The sequence below is a fragment of the Sus scrofa genome, chromosome 13 (genome assembly GCF_054392235.1).
Source record: "Sus scrofa isolate SSC_HxYL_T2T_F1_AM1 chromosome 13, Sscrofa_HxYL_maternal_Yorkshire_Landrace_v2.0, whole genome shotgun sequence".
In the NCBI taxonomy this organism is placed as follows: domain Eukaryota; kingdom Metazoa; phylum Chordata; class Mammalia; order Artiodactyla; family Suidae; genus Sus; species Sus scrofa.
In genome coordinates this window covers 207,547,824-207,567,042 of record NC_139395.1, presented here as the reverse complement: position 1 = coordinate 207,567,042, position 19,219 = coordinate 207,547,824, and the positions used below count along the sequence as shown (strand labels likewise).

Below are 19,219 nucleotides of genomic sequence, written 5' to 3'. Positions count from 1 at the left end.
CATTGGATAATTCAGGGTGAGTTCATCTGGGGATTCTAACCTAACTACATCTGCAGAGACTTTTTTTTTTTCCCTCAGAAATAAGATTGCATTCGAGGTTTTGTGAATGTGTTCTTCCGGGGTCCACCATTCGACCTGCACTATAAACTAAGGTTTTATTACTAGCCATTTCACTTTGGATGTATATAAACCATTTCATAACAACCACTCTTTCACTCTATCAGTCACATAACCTCTTAAGTCACTAAAAAAACTCCTTGTTTAACAGAATCAAGAGTCTGGTTTTCTTTTGTAAGTCCAATTCAATGTCAATGATTTATCCTGGACATATTTGCGTCCACAGCTTGAGAATGACAAAGCTACTTTTATCAATAGATGCATTTTGTTTTAGGCAGACGGGTTACTGAAATTGACCAGCCACTGCCCCAACAGCTTTGTTAAAAGTTGAGAAACCTCATGTTTGCAATTCAGCGGTAGTCACCACTAGATGGCAGTCTTGGCTCATGAGAGAGCGCAAATCTCTGGCTTGGTGGTTTCTCCAGGAAATGACTGCGCTGAGACCACTTCCTAAGGCAGCTTTTGCTTCCCTTGAAATACAGCCTAGTTAAAATACTAACGTACATGTGAGTACGTTTATACTCCACAGAAGGAGAAATGAGACACTTAAAACAAAAATGCGAGGGTAACAGCATTCTCAGGCATTTTGAGAAAATGTCTCAAGTTTTCTTTAGCTGGGGCTAAAGCTGTAATCAGAAATCCGGTTGCCTTTACCCATCCCCCTGGTCTTTGGTGCAGAGGGCTTCGCCACCATGGCCGTACCCTGAAATCCTCCGGGGAGTTTGAAACATTACTGATACCTGGGTGCTGCATGAAAGGTAGTTCTGATTTGCCTGGTTTTGGGGAGCAAAGGCTGAAAAGATCCAGAGAGAGAAAGCAGCGAGGTTCCTGGAAAGGCATAGGAAGGTGTGTTGCGGGGTAAATAGACACCGTAGAGGGATGAGAAAGTAGAAGCTGACACAGGGGAAACTGCCATGTCACCGTGGCGACAGAGGTTCAATGAAGAGCTGCTGCTGAGTGTGACCATTTTGTGATTTGAAATTCAGTTTTCTCTTGCCGCCCCAGGATTCCATCTAGAGAGTCCTCATGACTTGAGTCAGCCTGTGAGACTCTTTCTTGCAGCTACAAAAGCAGGGGCACATAGGCCCTTCCACTGTGTAGACTGTGGACTCCTTGAGCTTCTCTCTGCTCTGTCTCGTCCCTCATACCTGTGGGCGCTCAGGGGACTTGAACGCAGTGGAGTTGGCTCATCCTCCTCCGCAGGCTTGAAGCCACCAGGGGACCGACTCCTGGTCAGCTCAGGCACCAAGAGATCCAGGACCATCAGCGCAGGGGTTCCCCACATGGACTCTGCCTGACCCCACAGAGATTTCCTAAAAGCACTTGTGCGTTTCTTTTAAACTTTAACATTTGTTAAGTCTGTATCAAATAGAGCATCATAAGAGGAGTCTCATCGGAAGAGGAAAGGTGGATCACTCAACTTTCCTTACTGCCCCCACCCTTTGTGGGACTTAAATCATTTTTGTGACCACCAGTTGGGAACACAGTGCAGAGGGAGAGGAATGGTTTTCAGTCAAGGATGGGGATGGGGGCGACGCAATGCTCCAGGGTCTCAGAAATGGCAGGTGGGTTTTTTTTAAATCCATTTTTGGTCTAGAACAAAGTAATACACATACATTTCTTGGGCAAAGGGGAGAATCGCGTTTATGTCAATCATTTTCAGCCCTGAGTACATAATGGAATCCCTTTTAAAACAGGGAGTTCCCAGTGTGGCTCAGCTGTAAGGAACCTGACTAGTATCCATGTGGACTCGGGTTCGATCCTTGGCCTTCAGTGGGTTAAGGATCCAGCGTTGCTGTGAGCTGTGGTACAGGTCACAGATGTAGCTCCAATCCTGTGTTTCCGTGGCTGTGGCGTAGGCTGGTAAGTACAGCTCTGATTCGAGAATTATTTATGACTTTAATGAGTATTTATCATCAACTCTGTACCCAGTCTTACGGGGAGTACCATCAGCTACTCCTGCTGTGTTTTTTTCACACCAGTCATGGTGTAATCTCATGCTCTGTTTTCCATGGTTAATGACAGATGGGAATTACTCAGAACTGTCACATAAAGTCCAAAACAAAGAACCACTAAAACACCTGAACTCTGTTGTCCTCTGTGACAGAACACAGGATGCTTAACAAGTGTGGGCTCACTGATTTAAGTTCTCTCTGAATAATACAAAACATTTTAAGCAACCACAAACACCGCCTCCCCACCCCCAAACCAAATAGCACCTTGAGGTTCCATGGAACTGGGAGAGTGGTTTGGAAAAATGTTCTTGGTTTATAGCAGGTGTTTATCATCAAAAAAGAATCACATTTCCAAGTCTTTGTTTTGAAAGCTGGCATTCAAAAAGATTGCAGAGATGTTTTAATGATGTGATTCATTGCTTCGCATTACCAAAATTCATCTCATTTCTGTATATGTAACATGTTGTAACATGACTAGCCACAAAATGTTTGTTAAATGGCCAAGCTCATAAAATCGTTGAAAAAGGAAACACCAGGTTAAAAATTTAGTTAACTAAGTTAGTTAAAGTGAACTCACAAGACACTGGGTTAGCTGTTGTCTGTTGGTGTTGAAACTTTATAGCAGTAGACCAATGTTTCACAGTAACAATAAGAAGAAAAACATCTTAGCAGAGGTGCTGTTCTAGTCTTCTCTGTGTAGGATATCTTTGACACCCCTGTCCATGAATGGTTAGTGGATAGTCTGGTCTGGGTTCAAACTCACTTGCTTGCTAGCTGTCATTCGCTGTCTCTAAGCAGAACCTTCTTTATGTTGGTTCTTTTAGTCAGGGAGGGTTTGCAGACTGGCCAGTCTGGAGGCTCAAGCAAGACTATTTAACACTATTGCTGTTAAATAGTCTCTCCAGTTGTTTATATCATCCATATTGTTGCCAAAATATTGGCTGCCTCTGTACACTGATGCCAAATAGAAACTCGGAGACAGAATTGGAGGACAAAGAGAAAGTAGCTTTAATTGCCAGGCAAAGAGGGAACACAGCAGGCTAGTGCCTCAAGGACTGTGCACCCCGCTCCCTCCCGCACCCCCAGGGGGTGGTGAGGAGTCCTCTAGTGTTTGAGGAGCCGTGTGTGATCAGCTCCTGGATATTTTGCTGACTGGTGAGTGGTGAGGTCACTGGGAGTCAGCATCATCGACCTTCTGGTTCCAACCAGTCTGGGGTCTACATGCTTGTGGGCAGCATACAGCAACTTCTTCCACTTGGGGGCTTCAGCACCTGCCAAACAGCTCCAAGGACATGGCTCAGAATATTATTTAGAGTCTTTGAAGAAGAACTAACTAAAGTCCTTGACTTTGATGAATGGCTAAACTCTCATGATTCTATCTTGCCTGACTGTTTCCCTTTTTCTCTGTGGTTTCTCACTTCTCTGATTAAATTGATTCTTTGACTAAAGTTTTTCTATGGATAAAAAGGCAGGAGGACCTGAGTGGGGTCCACCCTGGGAAGGCCTCCCAGGGTCCTGCTCGGTTATAATGTGTTGGGTGTTTCATACCAAGCTTTGTGCAGGAATTGACCCCTTGTAGTGGCAAGAATGAATTTACTCTAGAATGAATCTACTTAACGCAACCCTCATGCATGTTGAGACATGTAGATTTACCGATGTATTTGTAGTGGAAGAGGAAAATGGCATAGGGGTTCCCGTTGTGGGTCAGTGGGTTAAGAATCTGACATAGTGTCCAAGAGGATGCAGGTTGGATCCCTGGCCTCACTCAATGGGTTAAAGATCTGGCACTGTTGCAAGCTGCAGTGTAGCTGGCAGATGAGGCTTGGGTCCATTGTGGCTGTGGCTGTGGGGTAGGCCAGCAGCTGCAGCTCTGATTTGACTCCTAGTCCGAGTCGACTCATATGCTGCAGGTGCAGCCCCAAAAAGAAAAAAAAAAAAAGAAAATTTAACATTTTATAAACGTCCCTTCCTTTTCCATCCCTTTTCTCATGCCCCTCAGACCTCTGCCAAGTGGCTTGTCTCCTTGCCCTCTCCTTGCTAGCTTTAATCTTCCTAGCTTTAGCCTAGGCACTCATATCTCTCTCTTACATGTGATGAACAATTTAGTCTTAGCACATCATAGATAAACCTGCACACTCAAATCCTTATAAAGCAAGAGGGCACTAAAAATAAAAAATAGTCTCCCCTCGCCAGGGTTACAACATTTGGCAAATAAAAGTACTGCTGATGTTGCATGGGACATACTTACACTAAAAAGTTATTTGATGTTTGTCTGAAATTCGAGTTTAACTGGACACTTTGTTTTACCTGGCAATCCTCACTGTCGCCTTCAGAAGCTTTTCTGATCTTCCACCACTCAGTGTTTGTCCTTCTGGAATTAAACACCGACGATTGTCATAAAAATTTGCCCTGAAAAAGAGAGAGATATAAACCGTAACTTCCTACGTACTGAACTATGATTTTGCTTTTCGATAGTTTCAAGTTCAGTACGTAGGAAGTTAACGGTTTTATATCTCTTTTCGCCGCTTGTTAAACTCTGGTGAAAATTATTGATGTCCAGCCTGACCTGATTCTTTTAAGAAGTAGGAACATGGCCCAGTGGAAATGAATCCAACTAGTATCCACGAGGATGTGGGTTCGATCCCTGGCCTTGCTCAGTGGGTTGGGGATGCGGCATTGCCCCGAGCTGGTGTGTAGGTGGCAGATGCAGCTCAGATCTGTGTTGCTGTGGCTGTGGTGTCGGCTGATAGCTGTAGCTCCAGTTCGACCCCTAGCCTGAGAACTTCATGTGCTTCAGGTGCAGCCCTAAAAAGCCAGGAAAAAAAAAGGTGGGAACATGAAGAATATTCCCCTGGGCATCGACTGAGCCCCGTCTCCGTTAAGCAGCTCACACCAGTGGTACCCACTTCCTGCCCTCCTTGACCACATCTTTCCAACTTTTGGCATCTGTTTGAAAACATCCAATGATAAGAAACTGTAAATTGCAAAATTTAGTTAGGTAACCCTGAGTGTTTGATCTATATGTATTCAAGATCTGGAATATTCGATATCAATTTGGAACTCATTTTCTTAAGTGTTTAGAATTGTTTATTTGGTAGGATGTGGAAAAAAAAATAACCCATGTTGTTGAGGCTGCTTCTGCTTCTGGAATTGTCTGTGGAATTGGAAATTGTAATCTTTAGACACAGCAACTTATTTTTCAGTCTTTTGTTCTGACGTTTGGCAGGGAAACAAGAAAAACTTGAATTTAATTTTTTGTAAACCTTTCTTGCAAAAGAGGGCTTTTGGTCCGTATCTCATTAGCAGATACTTTGTAAAATTCCTATGAGGACTTGACATAAACATATTCAGAATTACTAAGTTAAATTATGTTATCACTGACTCCTTTTTAAGGTGTAGATAAAAGAGGCAGAGAATTGCAATCTAGGCATGCTCTGAATTTCTGTAAGTATGTTATGGATTGGACTTTGGAAACAAAGAAATTTAAGTTGATTGGAGTTCCCATTGTGGCTCAGCGGTAATGAGCCCGATCAGTATCCCTGACCTGCTCAGTGGGTCAAGGATCTGGCATTGTTGTAACCTGTGGTGTAGGTCTCAGACATAGCTCAGATCTTGTGATGCTGTGGCATTGGCTGTGGTGTAGGCCAATAGCTACAGCTTGGCTTCAACTCCCTAGCTTGGGAACTTCCATATGCTGTGAATGAGGCTCTAAAAAGAAAAAAACAAAAACAAAACCAAAAAACTCAGTTGATCAATTAGAAAGTCAATTTTGGTTAAAGGAAGTGGAATTTTGGCCAATGTGTAAAATCCCAGCAACCAGTAGACCTTTAGATTCCTACCCAAATGAATTGATAAATTGTCTTTCACAAATCAATGCAAGGAATCCTTTTGTCTATACGCTGATAATCTGTGATTAATCACAAAAGAAAATCGAAATGTGCTTTCACAGCCACGTGGCAGAACCATAACATTCTTGGGTAAAATGCTGGCGGGCGCTTTCCCGCAAGGCTGGTAGACGGCATCATTGCCTTGGTACATGGCATGTTTGGTCTGGGCTTTTGTCTTGGAGGTTCTTGAGCTGGATTTTGGCAGAACACCGAGAGCAGATCCATCTCTCATGAGCAGGCTTGTTAAATAGCTCACAAGACAGAGAAATAAAATCAGAATGTCTCTGCCTGCCTCTCCAGCTGCATCTCCAGGCCTCTCTTCCACTGTTCCTTCTGTGCCCAGTATAGGGGTTTTCTTTTAGTTTGCGAATGTTCTGTGCTTTTTATTTCCTATCGTTTTGTCTGTAGGGGGGTTCCCCTTTCCAAGGATGTTGATATCTGCTATACATAAACTCCCCATCTCTCTCTCTCTCTCTCTCTCTCTCTCTCACACACACACACACACACACAGAGCTTGGTAACCTCTTCTCACACTCTGACTTTTCAGGTTTCATCGTAAACCTTACTTCCTTAGGGAAACCTTCAGGCAGGTATTACCCTGGCCCCTCCCCTGGTCCTAGATTTTGTTGGGTCCCCATCCTCCATAACTCTTCTTCTGCATGGCATTTATCATCCTTGGAATTATTTGTTCAGTGTCTACCTCCCCTGCCAGGTTGTACATCCATGAAGGCAGACGTGATCAAACACTAAGGGAGGTATTGTGGCTGTGGAATAATTCCTTGTGGCGCCTTCCCTCCAGAGTCTTCTACGCCCTTTGGCAGGTTTGAGAACTCAGTTCTTTTTTTTTTTTTTTTTTTTTTTTTTTTGGCTGCACCTGTGGCATATGGAAGTTCCCAGGCCAGGGGTGGAATCAGAGCTGCAGCTGCCATCCCAAGCCACAGTCATGGCAATGCCAGATCCAAGCCGCATCTAGGATCCTTAACCTACTGAGTGAGGCCAGGGATTGAACCTGAATCTTCACGGACACTATATCAGATTCTTAACCCACTGAGCTACATCGGGAACTCTGATACCTCACTGTAGTTTTTTTGTTGTTTTTGTTTTTTGTCTTCATAGGGCCACACCCGAGGCATATGGAGGTTCCTAGGCTAGGGGTCTAATCGGAGCTATTGCTGCCGGCCTACGCCAGAGCCCCGGCAACACCAGATCCGAGCTGCCTCTGCGACCCACACCACAGCTCATGGCAACGCTGGATCCTTAACCCAGTGAGCGAGGCCAGGGATGGAACCTGCAACCTCATGGTTCCTAGTCGGATTCGTTTTTGCTGTGCCATGACGGGAACTCCTCACTGTAGTTTTGATTTGCATTTCTTTAATAATTACAGATGTTGAGAATTTTTTCATATGCATTTTGGCCACCTGTATACCTTCTTTGGAGAAATGTCTATTTAGATCTGCCCATTTTTTGGTTGGGATCCTTAACCTGCTGAGCCACAAGGGAACACCTATTTGTGTTCATTTTGACGATAGCCATTCTGACGGGTGTGAAATGAGGTCTCCTTGCAGTTTTGATTTGCATTTCCTTGATGATTAACAGTGCTGCCTACTTGATTAGGAAAAAAAAATTCTTAGGGGGCCATTTCAAAAACTTCCCTTTAATGCCTTCATTTTAAAATAACTTCCATATAATGCCTCTTCTTTTTAGGATGAAAAAACTTTGTTTTGAAAATAAAGTTCAGGTCAGAAAGTTTTATTTTGGTGAGAGTAGAAAAAGACAAAGCTGATCTTGCAGGTTTTATCCTAGCCCCATTGGGAGCTGGAAGGAGCTCTGAACTGGGATTCACAACCAGACTGCTGTTTTGCCATGATCAGTTTCCTGGGTTTTTTTTTTTTGTTTTTTTTTTGTTGTTTTTGTTGTTGTTTGTTTGTTTTTAGGGCTGCGCCCATGGCATATGGAAGTTGCCAGGCTAGGGGTTGAATCAGAGCTGCAGCTGCCGGCCACAGACACAGCCACGGCCTTAGAGGATCTGAGCCATGTGTGTGACCTATCCTACAGCTCACAGCAATGCCAGATCCTTAACCCACTCAGTGAAGCCAGGGAACGAACCCTCATGCATCCTCATGGATACTAGTCAGGTTCCTTACCACTGAGCCACAGCAGGAACTCCCTCAGTTTCCTTTTATTTTATTTTTTTCTAATTATTATTATTATTTTTAAAATAGCTATTTTCCCAATACAATTTTTTTTCTACTGTACAGCATGGTGACCCAGTTATACATACATGTACACATTCTATTTTTACACATTATCATGCTCCATCATAAGTGACTAGACATAGTTCCCAGTGCTACATAGCAGGATCTCGTTGCTAATCCATTCCAAAGGCAATAGTTTGTATCTATTAACCCCAAGCTCCCCAACCATCCAACTCCATCCTCTTCCCCCTTGGTGACCCACAAGTCTATTCTCCAAGTCCATGATTTTCTTTTCTGTGGAAAGGTTCATTTGTGCCTTATATTAGATTCCAGATATAGGTGATATCATACGGTATTTGTCTTTCTCGTTCTGACTTACTTCACTCAGTATGAGAGTCTCTAGTTTCACCCATGATATATTTGTCTTTCTCTTTCTGACTTACTTCATTTAGTATGAAGATCTCTAATTGCATCCATGTTGCTGCAAATGCCATTATTTCGTTCTTTTTTATGGCTGAGTAGTATTCCATTGTGTATATATCCCACATCTTCCTAATCCAATCATCTGTCATGGACATCTGGATTGTTTCCATGTCTTGGCTATTGTGAATAGAGCTGCAATGAACACATGGGTGCATGTGTCTTTTTAAAGTAGAGTTTTGTCTGGATATATGCCCAAGAGTGGGACTGCTGGGTCATATGGTAGTTCTATGCGTGGATTTCTAAGGTGCCTCCATACTGATCTCCATAGTGGTTGTACCAGCTTCCATGCCCACCAACCGTGCAGGAGGGTTCCCTTTTCTCCACACCCCTCCAGCATTTGTTATTTGTGAACTTACTAATGATGGCCTTTCTGTCTGGTGCGAGGTGGTATCTCATGGTAGTTTTGGTTTGCATTTCAGTTTCCTTTTAGACATGCTTTCTAGATTTCCTTCTCATTTGCATTTTTTCATTTAGTATAGTGGGAAGAGCATATGCTGTGAGGAGTCCTGGGTTCTTGAAATCCCAGCTCCACTGTTAATACATGTGTCATCATAGACAAGTGACTTCAAAACTCTGAAACTCAGTCTCCACTTCTGTAAAATGGGATAACATTGGCACTCACTTAACAGTTGCTATGAGGCTTAGATGAGATAGATAATCCATGCAAAGTCTTTTTTTTTTTTTTTTTTACTGTACAAGGCCTATGGAAGTTCCTGGGCCAGGGAGTAAATCTGAGCCTCAGCTGCGACCTCTGCCACAGCTGTAGCAACGCCGGATCATTAACCCACTGCATCACAGTGGGAACTTGCCCATGCAAAATCTTTAGCATAGTACCTGGCATATGATAAGGACTCATGAAATTGTTACTCACATTTGTAAAATGGAATCAGTAACATCTTTTACCATGATTGTTGTGGGGATCGAATAAAAAAGCACAAACAGAAACCAAGTTTCATGTCTGGCCATGTGCTTGTCCAATAAAAGCAAGTTCTTTTCCCTTCTCTTGCCCCTGCTGCTTCAGACGATGACATATTTTCCTGAAGACTATAATGGGCCTCCTCTTGCTTAGATAGTTCCGAGAACACAACACATTTTCTTCTTTTAAAAATTATTTTTTCCTTCCATTGAAACTGGTAAGTGATCATTATTGCACTGATGTTTTAATGACCAGCCTGTAACCCGTACCCTATGATTTTACCCCATTTCTTCATCTTTTCCACTCTTGTATATTCCTCTTGTAGCGATTTTGGTCTCGAGTGATTTGGAGTTATTTTATTTGTGGGTCTCATCTATGTTATTTAGATCTCTGCAATCCCCAGGACAATGATAGCTCTTCTGATTTTTGCCTGTCTCATCCCTCATCTAGTAAGATAGGTACTCCTCAATTTTTAAACATGCCGCACTTTGAAATGTCTTTGCTTGCTTTTCAAAAAAAATGACACTGGCCATTCATTTCCTTTTAAGCAGAACGAATTTGAATTCTGGGCCCCCTGGAGAAATTCCAGGTCAAACCCCTCCTTATGTGTCATTAATTGGAAACTTAAAAGCTTTAGAGGAGAAAAGCTTCCTTTAGTTCATGAGTCTTTTTATATAGGACAGGAATTCACATCTATTTCTGTGACAGCAAAGATGTTACTTTCAAGTGTTCTTTTTTTTTTTTTTTTTTTTTAAATTTACTCCAGCACATTTGTTTTGGTTGAATGTTCTTTCTCCTAATAAGTTTCAATCAATATGTTTCATTACAAGACGTCACGGTCAGTTTTATAGCGTGTTTTACAAGGGAGGCTTTGTTTTTTGCGTTTTACAGAATTACCCCAGTTTTTAATTTTCCAAAAGAAAGTTATAGTCATTTTCTCCCTTCTTCCACATTTGTTGTTGCGTTCATTCTTCTCCCTAAAGAGGTTTAGGGTCATGACTCTGGCCTCCAGGAATTCCATTAAGATTGACTGTGTTCCCATATGGATTCATTTCTTCACTCTGACACTGTGCTCCCTTCACTTGGGGCTTCCTGTTGCAAGGAGAAAGAAATCTTGTCTTCTTGCAACAAGATTGTGGTTGAAGGCTCTCTGAGAAGTTTTTCTCTTCTTCTTTGCTTATGTAAATCTGTAGCTATGCTTGCTGTTCTGTAAAGTTCCGTTCTTCTCAACTGCCTCATGGCGATAATTTTTAAAGGATTAGATCATTGCCTTTTTCAAATTCCATCTGGGAAAAATTCCCCCCCCCAATATTATGTCGTTTCCCATCCTAAAATTGATGGATGCGCGTCAGGAGAAGTCTAAGAAAAGAAATACCTACGTTTTCATTGTATGGGGTTTCTTTTAGGTAGTTCAAGCTTCTATCAACAACTTAGTCTTATGAGATGGTCCTTTTTTCGGCTATAATTGACAGAATTGCAAGATATTTAAAGCATACAATGTGATAATTCAATATATATATGCATTATGTAAATATTCTCTCTACTGAGGTAATTAACACATTCAGTCATCTTGCATATTTGCTTTTTTTAGTAGTAATACTCAGTTCTATTCTCTTAGCAATTTTCAAACATACAACGCAGTGCTATCAACTATAGTCACCAGGTTATACATTCGATCTTCAGAACTTATCATCTTATAACTGAAAGTTTGTACACTTTTACCAACCTCCCCCCTTTTCCCTCACCCCTCAGCCCCTGACACGCACTCCTCTACTCTTTGTTTCTGTGAGTTTGCCTTTTTTTTTTTTTTTTTGGTCTTTTTAGGTCCTCACCCGTGGCATATGGAGGTTTCCAGGCTAGGGGTCTAATTGGAGCTGTTGCCACTGGCCTATGGCAGAGCCACAGCAGCACTAGATCCGAGCCGCATCTGTGACCTACACCACAGCCTACAGCAATGCTGGATCCTTGGCTAGGGTTCGAACCGGCAACGTCGTGGTTCCTAGTCGGATTCATTTCTGATGCGCCATGACGGGAGTTTGCCTTTTTTTTTTTTTTTTTTTTTTTTTTTTTTTTTTTTAAGATTGCACATATAATGATACCGTGAAGTATTTTTCTTTCTCTGGCATATTTCACTTAGCATAATACCCTCGTGCTGTCACAAGTGACAAGATTTCCTTCTTTTTAAAGGCTGAATAATGTCTATGGTGTAAATATACATTTAAAAAATCTATTCATCCATTGACAGCCTTAGGTTGTTTTAATACCTTAGCTTTTTTTGGGGGGAGGTGTACCTCGGGCCCCCTGAAAGTTCCCAGGCCAGGGTTGAGTTGGAATAGCAACTGCCAGCCTATGCCACAGCCACGGCAATGTAGGATCTGAGCCACCTCTGTGACTTACACTGCAGCTCATGGCAATGCTAGATCCTTAACCCACTGAGCGAGGCCAGGGATGGAACTCTCATCCTTGTGAATACTAGTCGGGCTTGTTACTGCTGAGCCACAATGGGAACTCCTACTTGGCTTTTGTGAAAAAAACAAAAAACAAAACAAAACAAAAAACCAAACAAACCCAAAAAACCTGTTAGTAAACTTCATAGAAACATTTTTGAAAACTGATTTAATAATATCATCAGTTTTTCTTATATCAAAGTAATGTGTATCCTGCAGCAGAGAACATCAGTATTTTCAGAAAATTACATTTCTATAGTGGGTATTAGAGTAATGTTATCTTTTTTTGTATTATATTAATTACTTAATTAAGGTACAGTTGATTTACAATATTAGTTTCAGGTGTACAACAGAGTGATTCAATACTTTCATAGTTTACACTCAATTTAAAGTTATTACAAAGTAATGGTTGTATTTTCCCGTGATGTACATTATATTCTTATTGTTCATCTTTTTTTTTTTTTTTTTTTTTTTGTCTTTTTGCTATTTCTTTGGGCCGCTCCCGTGGCATATGGAGGTTCCCAGGCTAGGGGTTGAATCGGAGCTGTAGCCACCAGCCTACGCCAGAGACACAGCAACGTGGGATCCGAGCCGCGTCTGCAACCTACATACACCACAGCTCACGGCAGTGCCGGATCGTTAACCCACTGAGCAAGGGCAGGGACCGAACCCGCAACCTCATGGTTCCTAGTCGGATTCGTTAACCGCTGCGCCACGACGGGAACTCCTCTGTTTTATTTTTGATAACTGCATGTGAATTTGTAATTACCTCAATAAAAATCTCCAAGAAGTTCTTTATTCCCGCTAACTTGAGATTCCAACTTTTTAATGTATTAAAGATAAAAAAACAGGGAGGTTTTGAAAGGATGAAAATGCAACCTAACCCTCCCAGAACCCAGGAAGTTAATAAAAAGCTCTAAATGCCCCCGAATTCCAGACCCTGCTTGCTGCCAGTAAATAGGTAGAAGGTCACACTTCCTATTGTTCCAGGGCCTGCTATCCTGGCCTAAGTAAGATAACAGGAAATGAGTTGACTAATCGCTTATCTGGATTCTGTAAAACTGACTGGCACCATAGAAGAATTGATTACACATTGAAAGCCCTAGTGACCTATCTCAGCTGCAATCTGTCACTCTGCCCAGGAGCCCACGCAGATGCGGACCTCCGGAGCTATTTTAAAATGATTGGTCCACGGAGCGCGGGCTCTTGATATTTTAAAATGATTGGTCCACGGAGCGCGGGCTCTCGATATTTTAAAATGATTGGTCCACAGAGCGCGGGCTCTCGATATTTTAAAATGATTGGTTTGCGACACACAGGCTTTGTTGTGAACCCCATAAAAGCTGTCCCGATTCCGCACTCGGGGCCGCAGTCCTCTACCCCTGCGTGTCGTACGACTGTGGGCCCCAGCGCGCTTGGAATAAAAATCCTCTTGCTGTTTGCATCAAGACCGCTTCTCGTGAGTGATTTGGGGTGTCGCCTCTTCCGAGCCCGGACGAGGGGGATTGTTCTTTTACTGGCCTTTCAGTATTAAGACAAGCTTGGGAGTTCCTGCTGTGGCACAGCAGGTTAAGGACCTGACATTGTCTCTGTGAGGATGAGGGTTTGATCCCTGGCCTTGCTCAGCGGGTTAAGGATCCAGTGTTGACACAAGTTGCACCACAGGTGACAGGGGCAACTCAGATGCTGTGTTGTTGTGGCTTTGGCGTAGGCCTCAGCTACAGCTCTGATTTGACCCCCAGCCCAGGAATTTCCATATGCAGTTGCAGGTAGCTGTAAAAAAAAAAAGACAAGGTTGGCAAAAGAGATAAACTATATTTACCTAGTCCAGCATTTGTTTTGTGGATTTCAGGAAGTGTGTTCTGCCTTTTGAAAATTTGATATTTGAGAAAATGATATGAAATCTAGAAATTTAGGGCTATTGTTTTATACTGCAGAGATCATTTTCAAACATTAAAATTTGACATTTTTATTGAGATATAATGTTATGTTAGTTTCAGGTGTATAACACAAGATTCAATATTTGTATAATTTGTGAAATAATCACCACAATAAGCCTAGTAAACACCTATCACCACTCTAGTTACAAAAAATTTTGGGGAGGAGTTCCCACTGGGATTCAGCAGTAACGAAACTGACTAGTATCCATGAGGATGCAGGTCCAATCCCTGGCATGGCTCAGTGGGTGAAGGATCTGGTGTTGGGGCGAGCTGTGGTGTAGGTCGCAGATGCAGCTCAGATGTGATGTTGCTGTGGCTGTGGTGTAGGCCAACAGCTGCAGCTCTGATTTGGCCTCTAGCCTGGCAACTATGCTGTGGATGTGGCCCTAAAAAAAAAAAAAAAAAAAATTCTTCTGTGTGATGAAAGCTTTTAAGACCTGTTCTTTAAGCAGCTTTCAAATATACAACACACTGTTAATAAACATAGTCATCACGCTCTACTTTGCTTCCTCAGCACTTATTCATCTTATAATTGGAAGTTTGTACTTTCTGACCACCTTCACCCATTTCATCCACCCCACCCTCCCTACCTCAGCAACCACGGATCTGTTCTCTGTATGAAATTTATTTATTTTTTATTTTTGTCTTTTTGCCTTTTCTAGGGCCGCTCTCTTGGCATATGGAGATTCCCAGGCTAGGGGTCCAATCAGAGCTGTAGCCACCGGCCTACACCAGAGCCACAGCAACATGGGATCCGAGCCACGTCTGCGACCTACACCACAGCTCAGGGCAACGCCGGATCGTTAACCCACTGAGCAAGGGCAGGGACTGAACCCGCAACCTCATGGTTCCTAGTCGGATTTGTTAGCCACTGCGCCACAATGGGAACTCCTATTTATGTTTTAAAATAAAGGTTCTCATGAAATGTTGGAGGTCTTGTCCACAGGTAAAGACGCTACTTAGAATTTGGAAATTTGCTTTGGAATTTTAATGGTGTTTTATAGACACAAAAGCCTTGCTAACTTGAGTGAGTAAATAAGTGAATTCGCTAGCTAGGCTTTGGAAAACCTCTTGGAAATCAAACTGTTTGATGGCTTTATCTTTCATCATTGGGAGGTCAAGACTGGTTTATTCTTTAATAGCAAAAGCCCGTCATTTATGACCAGTTTCCTTCTCCTGCCAAATGTACCCTTGAACCCTGTTGTGAGAGTTGCTTGCCAACCCTAAGCATCTGTTTCCTCGAGGCTTGATTTTTGTCCTGGGGTCACCTTCTCATGAGTGCAGGATAGGTCACAGGCTCTATGGACCCCAGGGAGTGAATTATGACTGGTTTAAGGCAATCACAATGGATTTATTCCCTCTGCAGGTATTGAGTTAGGAATAAGTACGTGACTAAATCCAGCTAACAGGACCTGATGAGAAGTCCTGGCGGGGAGCTTATGGTAATTTCCTCACTCAGAACAATTAAGACACAGAGGGAAACTTCTCTCCTCTTCACTACATATTGCTGTGTTTAGAGCTGTCATCCGATGCTGCTGCAGCCATGTTCTGACCATAACAGGAGTCACGTGATGGATGGAAGATGGTAAAACTGAGCTACAGAAAGTACCACAGGCTTTGCTGATATTGTTTATTCCTGAATTAAACCCTGCATTGCTCTGTCACAAGGTTTCTTATTGTTTGAGCTACAACAAATTGGATGTTCTATGACGTGCATCCAAAGCATTCTAACAAATACACCCAATGCTTACTGAAAACCAAACACATTTTGAAAAACATGTTCAATAATAAATAGGATAACCACAGTCCACAGGCCTTCCCTTACTCTTCCCACACTTGTGTGAGTTTCTCCAAGAATAGGATTATACACAGCAGCCTTGTGGACAATGAAGGTCTTTGAATTACATTTCACTCTGTCCCTACCGTGAGGTGGGCGGATACAGCTGAACACTGATGTGACAGGTCAGCCCCTGGCTTTAGCCAGAGTTGCAGGGTTAAGAACGCATATGAATAAAGAAGATGCAATATATATTATATAGTATATATGTATAATGGAGTATGACAGTCATAAAAAGAATAAAATTTTGTCATCTGCAGGAACAGAAATGATCCTACTAAGTGAAGTCAGTCTGACAGAGAAAGATAAATGCTGTGTGATATCACATATATTTAGAATCTAAAAAAATACAAAAAAAAAAGACCTAGTGGATATAACAAAAAGAAGCAAACTCACAGACATAGAGAACAAACCAGTGGTTACCAGTGAGGAGGGGGAGGGGCAACATAGGGTAGGCAAGTAAGAGGCATAGACGACTGTGTATAAAATAAGCAACAAAGATACAACGTGGAGAATATAGCTAATATTTTATAATAACTAAATGGGGTAATAACCTTTCAAAACCATGAATCGCTCTGTGGTGTGTATACCTGCAGCATATAATATTATACATCAACTACAATAAGAAAATAAAAGGGAGTAAAATTTAAAAAGTGCTTACGAGGAGGAGCATTTGGGCATCTGCTCTGATTTCTTTTTCTGCAAAAATAAATCTCACAGCATCCAAAAGCTCTGTGCCGTTCTCAATATTTGTAAGCAGAATCCCAGCCACAAATTGCAGCCGGGGAGTAGTTTGCTTGCTCCAGGACATCAGGGTTCAGCTCATAGGAAACCAACTTCACATCAGATTTCAGGGAGTAGCGGTGGAGAGGCTGGTGCAGGACCTGGTAGAGCATTGTAGGTGGGATTTCCCAGAGATGGACCCTGTCTCTGGATTCCTCTCTGCACTTATTCCTGTTGTGCATGGCTGGTGACCTTAGCCTGTATTTATACTATCTCAATGGCACGTTGTGTCCTTGTAAGATGAAATTATTAGAATAGCTCGTCTTTGCTGAAAAACAAACTCTTCATTCTCCCCCATGACATATTCTGGGTGAATAGTTTCTGCTAAACTAATCTTTTAGATGTTTGAATATTAAAAGTTAGAATCTTCTGCTAATGTCCTCCTACATTTCTTTATAGGAGTCAGTTCTATGTCCTTATTGAGCCCTGGAGTTCCAGTTGCTAAAGATGTCTAGTAAGTACTATGGGTTCAAACGTCATTTGTTAATAATAAATGAAGGCATTACTGAGTGAGGGAACAAGTGGGGGAGTTTGAAACAAAGCATTTATACAAGAGTCTACTTGAATTAATTATTAGCTAGCTGGCCCGTAAGCTTCTAAAATCAGGCCAAATATCCAGTGTATTATTCACCCACTTGGACTTTTGTATCTGGTGTGATCCCAGTCTGAGACAGCAAGCATCAGAAAATGTTTTCCTTATCTCCTGGCACTTACTGGAACTCAAAATTCAGACAAGAGGAGAGAAGCCCCTAGAACTATTTGTCCTCACTGATTGAGGTTTGGGTTTCATAATTATTGAAATGAACAAACCACTTCAAACAACCCAAGAGAACAAGCTGAAAAACACTTTATGTCAAGTCAAACTTGTACCATTTCATGTAACTTAATCAATCTTTGTGGGATGCTTAGTAGCACCAGGCACCCTATCCGTTTCCTGGGATGCAAGATGTATAAGATCCTGTCTGTTCCACTGCAGTTATTTCAACTCAGGAAGATAGACACAGGCAAGTAACTCTGACATAAGACAAAATGATCATGATAAATGCTCAGTGTCTTGAGAGCAAAGAGGAACGTTTGGTTAATGCTGATGAAGCATTTGGAATAGTTTCATGGAGGAAAGTGGTATCTGAGTTAGGTCTTGAATGATAAGGAGAATTTGGGGAGACAGGAAAGTGGATAAAAAGATATCCCAGGCTCAAAGAATTAGATGAGCAAAATTTCCCCCAACGTTATAATTTGAAAAGATATTAAATGAAGTCATAATTATAACTCATTCCAGATTTTTCCTTTGACATGGAGCTGTTAAGAACATTTTAATGTATAAATAACCACTACCCAGAATTGGATAAAATCTGGAATGATTTTAAAAAAACTGACATAATGATTAATAATTCTTATGGAGTTAAGACAGTATAACGAGCTGTCATAACCAGAGACAAGTCAGGCAACATTTTAAGTAAGCTGACTTTGCTCCATAAGACTATTTTAAAGGCCAATTAAAATATTTTCTTTAGTCGATAGAGTGATTTCAAAGCTTACCTGCAAATCCTGTAATATAAACAAAGATGTTCTCAACTCAAGTTGCCTTATGGTCTATCCTTTTTTGATGTTTTGGGCTTGCTTAATAGAGACAGGGTTGGGTCATATGTTTTATTACTGAAGTCTCTTGAATTTATCTTCTGACTAATTGGGCTTTGATTTCAGAACCACAGAGCTGTGCATTTTCTCCATATTGTCTTTTTTGGTCTTGCAAATCCCAGAGGACATGCTGTTTGAGTGCGATGGAAGTTATTTCACTTTCTCTTGATTTTTGGTTAGCAGAGATTATTTGAGACTGGCATCAGGTTACAGGTTGTTGTTTTTTTTTCCCCTTTCAACATTTCTCATTGCAACAGCATGTTCTAAGGCAAGCACTCTCCCCACCCCCAAACACTGTCCCGGCTTTAGATTCCCAGAAGCACCAGTCCTGAAAGTGATGGGTATTCAGGCAGACACTTGGCCCATGGGGTCAAGGTTGCCCAAATAGTACCCTCAGAGCATTTTGTTCCAAACAAGGTGCTATCCTCTCAAGAGATTCTTTGAAAGTCAGTTTGTTTGTCTGTTATTCACCTTCTCCTTAAAGGACATGGGGAGCCTCACCCCAAAAGATTAACATGAGGCTCTTACAATGGACAGAGAGAATAAAAATCCACAACAAAGGATGGAGTGAGGAGAGGATGAGTCAACCAGACTAAACCCTAGAGTGGGTGTCTCCATCCTAGGCCGGGTAATTGCCATGGGAAGGCTATCCTGGGCCTTGTAGGATGTTTAGCAGCAGAGTCGTAGCAGCAGCTCTGGCCTCTATCCACTAGATGCCAGTAGAAGACCCCCAGTTGTGATAAACAAAAGTACCTCCAGACATCAGCAAGTGCAAATCACCTCCAACTGAAAACATCTACTCAAGACTAATAAAAAAAAAGTCTGAATTTATACTTCTGATCCATCTCTCCCTGCATCGTAACTCTGGACAGTCTAAGTTCCGATATCGTAATACAGCACTTGGCTGTTAAGATTCCTGTTCCCAGACCACAGCGGTGACCACAAATGGGGATCTGAATCTTGGTTTGCCACTTACTAATTGTGTGCTTGCTGTGTCTCAAAAGCGTATCTATACTGTAGG

General features: G+C 42.0%; 1 long non-coding RNA gene across 7 annotated transcripts in view; it reads left to right on the top strand.

Annotated features, from left to right (window-relative positions):
- The window catches only part of LOC106505844 (uncharacterized), a 458,785-nt gene that overhangs the window by 47,560 nt on the left and 392,006 nt on the right, over nt 1–19,219 (top strand). For 3 of the 7 annotated variants that reach the window (XR_014825111.1, XR_014825114.1, XR_014825112.1), the window contains exon 2: nt 16,960–17,014. The exons of 3 other annotated variants lie outside the window; for them this stretch is intronic. This is a non-coding gene — a long non-coding RNA (uncharacterized LOC106505844). Of the gene's footprint in view, nt 1–13,345; nt 13,460–16,959; nt 17,015–19,219 lie in introns of those variants that run through there. One more of the 7 variants, XR_014825118.1, reaches the window with a different exon arrangement.